The sequence below is a fragment of the Fukomys damarensis genome, unplaced genomic scaffold, assembly GCF_012274545.1.
Source record: "Fukomys damarensis isolate Sample0158 unplaced genomic scaffold, DMR_v1.0_HiC HiC_scaffold_31, whole genome shotgun sequence".
NCBI classification, from domain to species: domain Eukaryota; kingdom Metazoa; phylum Chordata; class Mammalia; order Rodentia; family Bathyergidae; genus Fukomys; species Fukomys damarensis.
This window is the reverse complement of record NW_022900943.1, coordinates 1,562,582-1,569,092: the sequence shown is the minus strand read 5'-3', so window position 1 is coordinate 1,569,092 and position 6,511 is coordinate 1,562,582. Positions and strand designations below refer to the sequence as shown.

The window sequence follows — 6,511 nt, the reverse complement described above, 5'->3', positions numbered from 1 at the left end:
GGAAAAAAAAAAAAAAAAAAAAGGTAGAAATGTAGGTCCCCGGAATTGGGGGTTTTTGCTGGGAGGATCCAGGAGTCCTTTTCACATTCTAGCTTCAAACCTTGGACCTAACCAGAACATTCTCCGCCTGGATGAAGTATCCACATTGTTTCCTTGAGGCCTTGTGGGGCAGTTCTTCTATCTTTGGTCTAGGAGAGGAGCCCCACGGTCTTCCTCTTTGGCAGGGCTAGAGAAAGTGTTCTCATTTTTCCCAATCAGTGCCATCAAGCCAGTGCCAGAAATGAACAATAACCAGAATCGCCATGTGCTCTTGGGACCGCCCCATTCATGCCTCAGTTCCCCTTCTCTGGGCTCCTTCTCCTTGCAGTCTCCTTGGGGGGCTGATGCCCGGGCTCACTGTGGTGTAGAGTGAGTTACACTTCTGTGAAGAGTCTCCGCTGCGTCCAGGGAGCTCCAGCTCCAGACAGCCACATGAGCCTGCTCTGGCTGCCAAGCTGGAGGCCCTTGCTGCTCACGGTGGGCACGAAGGGAAGTGACTTCCTGTGTCAATGGTGGTGCCTTCTTCCTCTGTACGCCTGAGCGGCACGGGTGGGTCGGCACAGGTGGAGGCCTATCCTGACATTAGTGACGAGTGCTTTTCAGAATCCTGTCTTTCACCTGTTCTCTCACACATAGCAGCCATTTCACCCTGGATCTGCCTTGGATTAGGGAGCTGCTGCCCTGACCTGGGATGATGCTAGGACTGAGGGAAGTGTCGGGTGCCTGTGGGTGGCCTGCAGCCAGGGAGGGAGAGCAGCGTGGGGTCTGGGGAGTGGCGAGATACAGGCGGAAGGCAGGCATGGAGGAGTGTCTTGACCATTTTCAGTTCTTCCCTGAAGTCTGTGATTGTCTTTGGGTCTTATGAGGTAGATATTCTTACGTCACTTTAGTAAATTTTTTTTTTGTCAATTCTAGTTAGATCCTGTTACTTACAAGACTCCTGCTGAACATGGGGTTAATATATAAAAAGAATTACGGTGGACTTGGGTCCATGGCAGCAATGTGCTGAAAAGGGAGCTTGCCTGCTGCCAGAAGGCAAGCTCAGTGATCGCACACAGTTTGAGGCCATTAGGAATCCGTTTCCTTTCCTTATAACATTAGCTCCACATATTTGAAAAAGAAGTCATGAAAATTTGTCTTTCCTACCCCCTGCCTGTCCTGCCTTTGAAACCACCAGCACAGCTGCTGATAGATGTGTCTTTATGTAGCATGTGCTTTGTCCTTTTGCAAAAGACAAAGAATTATTAAAAGAGCAGCCAGCTGCTTGTGTTGGCAAGAGAATGAGGAGAGCTCATCAGCATTCACTCTTCTACCCTGTCTCAGCTGAAGCATCACCGTCTCCCTCTGTCTTTATTTTGTGCTCAATTTTCCTGGTCTAGAACATAGGGATTTTGTACTTCTAACTCTGAGGGGAGAGAGCAGCCCGGCCCCTCTTTCCTGTGTTAAATGTGCCTAACACTCATGCACTGAGCAAGCTTGACAGTAGGAAGCTCTCCTTTCCTCAGTCTTCCCTTTCACATGCTCAAGGATCTCCTGATGTTCTATGGTGCTCACAGGAGCTTGTGAAGACTCAGTGAGACCAGGCTGTGGTCTCAAAGCTGGCTGCCCATTAGGGTAGCCGGGGCTCTAACTGTTCACATTGCCACGAAGCACCCAGTATGAGAGCCGGCGGTCAGTGCTAACCCCGAGGTAGTTCCCATATCCGGCCAGACGGAAGATCGTGAGATAGTACTTACAACAGGCAGTCAGTGAGTAAGAGCTGCTTCTAGTGACCCAGTGAAGATAGACTGGGACTCCCAAAATTTAACAGCTTGCCAAAATTGAAGATTTACCAGGACTCAAATTTATTTTTCTTGAATTCATCCATCCAACAGTGACTGGTGACTGAGAATTTACCATGTTCTGAGCTTGGTGTCAAAGTCCCCTATTCCAACTGAAAGAAAAAATATCATATTGCCCTCAAGATGGAATTCTAGCTCTTGAGGCACATCTGGGCTCCTCCACCTCTCCATGCCAGGCTGCTGTCAGCCAGTGCCATTGTCCACACGCTGGTGAGCTCCAGCTATGGGACACTCCCTGGAGTCATTCCTGGCCTGTCTGTGTCTCTGTGTCCTTCCCTATGCTAGCGGGTCCTTCTCACACTTGTGCTTTTCTGCCTGGCCCACCTCACAGGGCGGAACACCCAGGACAGCCTGCAGGACAGATGGGTGCCCAACTATTGCTGGCAGCCCTACCCCTCCACGGTAAGTGAGCCAGCTGGTGCCTCAGCCTCAGGGTCCTTCAGGCACCCTGTAGTGGGTGACCAGATCTCCAGGTCTCTTCTACAGCAGCGCTGGACAGCACTGTCCTGAGCTCCCTGTTGCAGGCCTCACTCTGGTATGCGTCTGCTTCATCTCTCTCCCTTCTCTGCCTCTGTTGTTCCAGGACCCCATGATGTGGTGTCCCAGAGCCCCTCAGAAGGAGAGAGTTCTTCTCAAACCATCCGTGGGAGCATGGCCACTTACAGCAGTTACATGGAAAGGCCTAGGAAGCTGGAGGCTGGGTCTCCTGTGCCTCTTCATGAACCCTCCTGAGGCTGGCAACCCTGGTGAGTACATGACTTTGAGATCATAGGGAGTCTCTGTTCTGCTTCCTCCAGAGGAGAGACTGTCAGACAGGGGAGGGACTCTTGGCGATGCTATGGTGGTGGAAAATTCCACTGAACCAAGACTGTTAGGGGTCTTCTGCCCCTTCCTGGCCATGAGCTGACTTAGAGGGCTTTCTTTCCACCTCTGCCAGGAGGTAGCCCCCAGGATATAGCTGTGCAAGTCCAGGTCACAGAGGTATTTCTGCAGGGCCTGGCCAGGAAGGCCTTACTCTTTCAGTACATACCCACATCTTTGCCCTTCAAGGCCCAGGCCTGTGCCCTGGGTAAAGCCCTAGACAGGCACAGGGTGATCACCCCCTTTTGCTTTGGAGAGCATGTCTGCTCTTCAAGATATATATTGTCATTGGTCATGAGAAAGGGGAAAAGAACTGAGTGTGTTTTACATGTGTTATCTAACTTAAACTTGTGCAAAAACCTATGTAGTTGGGTAGTTTTCTCAATCTCAAAAGTGGAAATAAATTTTTCCCAAGAAAACATGGTTAGAATTCCCCTCAGATTTTTCTGTGGTACAAACAACCCCAAAATTAGTTGCTTAAAAGCCATAACTTATCTGGCTTATAGTTTTTAGGACTATCTGGCTGTTGGGTGGTTTGTTGAGATGGGGTAGAATGGCTGTATGGTCTCTCCGTCCGCAGGCCAGCAGGTAGGGTTCCACGGGGAAGGGTGGGTGGGTGCGAGGTCTCTTGACATCAAGGTTTGGGACTGAAACTGCATCACTTCTGCCACAGTCTACTGGCTAAATAGTGTCACAGGGCTTGACTAGGTGCAAGGATGATAAAGCAGACTTCATTGCTTGATGAAAAGAACGTGAAAGTCATATTGCAGAGGGGCGCAGTGCAGATGGAAATCTGCATTTGCAGAATTGATCCACGTTTGCAACCTACTCAAGTGTTGAGTTGTATAAGTATAATTTTCTTTTTTAACTACAAAAGCAGCATACGTACCTGAGAAAGTTCAAATGGTGTACAAAAAGGAGAATGAAGCAAAGAGAGGGTCATTCCAGTCTAGTCCTACTTTCTACGAGCAACACTGATGAGAATTTCTTGTGGCCAGTGTGATGGCACATGCCTGGGGTCTCACTATTTGGGAGGCTGACGCTGGAGGATCTCCTAAGCCTGGAGATTTGAAGCCAGCCTGGTCAAAAAAGAAAGACCTTGTCTCAAAAAAATTCCTGTGCACAAGAAGCTTGTGACGGTTAATTGAGTATGTCACTTTTTTCTTTTGGTGAGACGGTCTCACCGTAGTTCAGACTGCCCTGGAACTTGCTGTGTAGTTCAGGCTGGTCTTCTTGCAGTGATTCTTCTGCCTCAACCTCCTGAGTGCTGGTATTACAAGGGTGTGCCACCACGCCTGGCTTCTAGTATGCCACTTTGAGTAAGAAACACTCAAATGAATTGCACCAGCACAGTTCCTGATGTGGCTGAGGGGAGTTACTGAAGGTTTTCTTGGATTTGCCTGGTGTGGCGTGACAGCCAATGGGCTTGCTGCCTGAATGGCATAAAATAGGAAAAAAGGAGGAAGGCACTTCTGTCCCTTAGGGGAGCGCTAGTCTCTCCTTCACCTTGGATGTTGGCTCCTGGCTTCAGCACCAACCTTCAGCCTCTTGAGATGACTCGAGTGGGATACTGCCCTGAGCTCTAGGCCTTCTGACTGGACCCTCGGGTCTCCAACGTGCAGACAGGGCTTGCTGTCTTCCGCACCTGACTCTGCAGGCAGCCATTGTGAGCCAATCTTGTACATTCTTATGTACTTGTATATCATGCTTTAAATATGTTTCTCTGGTAGTCATTGACTGATACATATACAAATGATCTAATTTTTTGGTGTGTATACATACATGAATGCACACTTTGCTCTTTTGACTTACAATGCAGATCCAGGGCTATTTTAAATCACACCGTGATCAGAAATGATCCATTCCTTTTGGTATCTGCTGTAGTAGTCAACTGAATAAAACTGGAATGTTTTATTCAGTTCAGCTACTTTTGCTGCTAGACACTTAGACTGTTTCTAGTTTTTGCTGTCACAAAAGTACTATAAGGAATATTCTTGAGCATTCTTTGTACTTGTAGATTGGATTCCTAGAGTAGAAGTTCTAGGTCTAGTGTCATGCCTGAGTCTTGGTCTATTCCCAGAGTACAGGCTCTCTCCAGGATAGGCCTCTGATTACCAGGCTTTCCCACCAGCAGGACAGAGCAGGGCTCATGTGTGACACATGCTCCGGCCTCCAAACTCTCAGTCGCTGGGTGGGCTTGAGAGGTCTCAGGCTGTGCATTGTGAAGCCCTTTCAAGAAGATCCAGGTTGGTTATCTTTTCTGTGTCTTCCTTCATGTTATTCCTTGCAAGCGTGTAGTACTTTGCTACAAGTCATGAGAAAAGAATCCAGCAATAAACACTAACATGCAGCTAATGTTCTGTGTGCATGGCCCTGATAACCAACTTTCACAATTTCTCCTGATTCCCTTGGTGGCTTTGGGGCTGTCTCAGTTCCTCACTCCTCATTTTTATTAGCTGCTTCTCCACCAACTTTGTACTTGCTCAGGGTTTTAATGGAGACTCTGGTTCTGCAGAACACACTGAAATGGCTATTTTCGCCTCAGCTAGGATTGGTTTGTTTATTTTGTTGAAAAGGGCCCAGAATTTAGGCACTCCAAAAGGCAAATGATAAGGCTCTGGATAGAGTTGTATGGTGGTTCCTGTTTACTGATAAAAAGAGACAAGGTCTTAATTGGTGCTTTTTGTGGGGGTCCTTTATCCATTGTGGAGTCTGTTAAGGACTTCATGGGTCGGGACTGGCCAAGTGACAGATGCCAGTTACACTAACTGGATGGTGCACCTTGCTATTTTCCTTCTCTGTTTGCAAAAGGCTGAGTAGTTCTGGGTTAGTATTGCCCCTGCTAAGTTCATTGCTATGGTCAGTCTCAATGGCATGTACATTTGATCCCACACTTTTCACATTGAGAAGAGCAATGATTAGAAGAAATAGCAGAGCGTCTCCAAAGTCTGTCAAACAAATAAAAGATGATCTGTTGAAAGGCTCCGTTTGTCTCACTGCCCTCACTTAGCCCATTAGCTGGTGGCAAAGGGTACCTCAAAGCCCCATTCCTGGCTGCTACTGGCTGCCAACATCCAGGAAGGCAGGTTTCTTTAAATCTGAGTGATCACGTCTGTGGATTGATTGTACTTGATTTACTTAGGCACTGTTAATAAGAGTTCTGTTAAGAAAAGAATAATGAATAACATGACAGGTGATAAATTGCTAATTGCACCAAAGTGTGTGTGTGTGTGTGTGTGTGTGTGTGTGTGTGTGTGTGTGAGAGAGAGAGAGAGAGAGAGAGAGAGAGAGAGAGAGAGAGAGAGAGAGATATTGAGATTTCTCTTGAGCATTATTTTGGTGAGGATTTCTACTACGATGGCACTCTAGCACAAAACTGTATGGTACACTGTATAATAGGATATCTAGTAACCTCATGTGGCTACTTAAGTTTAAATTAGTGAAAAATAAATGAAAGGCTGAGTTCTGTCTGGCACATTCCAAATGCTCAATAGCCCCATGTAGCTGGTCACACCGGGTAAGGGACAGTTTCATAACTGCACATAGTACCAACGATGGCTTGGTAGGCTTTAAAAGATCACTGTTTTCTGAGTATTTTATGGGTTTGGGTCCAAATCTCATTTCCTCTTGTAAGTGGCTGGATGATGGTCGAGTCATCTGATGTCCCTGAAGGCTCGGCTTGTGTCTGTCCATGGAGCAACCCTACCTGTGTGACGGGAGTGTGAGAATGACATGAGATGGTGCTTTTGAGAAGCTCGCATGAGCGCTCA

General features: G+C 47.5%; 1 long non-coding RNA gene across 3 annotated transcripts in view; it reads left to right on the top strand.

Annotated features, from left to right (window-relative positions):
* Window positions 1-6,511, top strand: part of LOC109118266 — a 41,618-nt gene that overhangs the window by 12,463 nt on the left and 22,644 nt on the right. For all 3 annotated transcript variants that reach the window (XR_002025563.1, XR_004514894.1, XR_002025562.2), the window contains one exon: window positions 2,464-2,626. This is a non-coding gene — a long non-coding RNA (uncharacterized LOC109118266). The remainder of the gene's footprint in view (window positions 1-2,463; window positions 2,627-6,511) is intronic.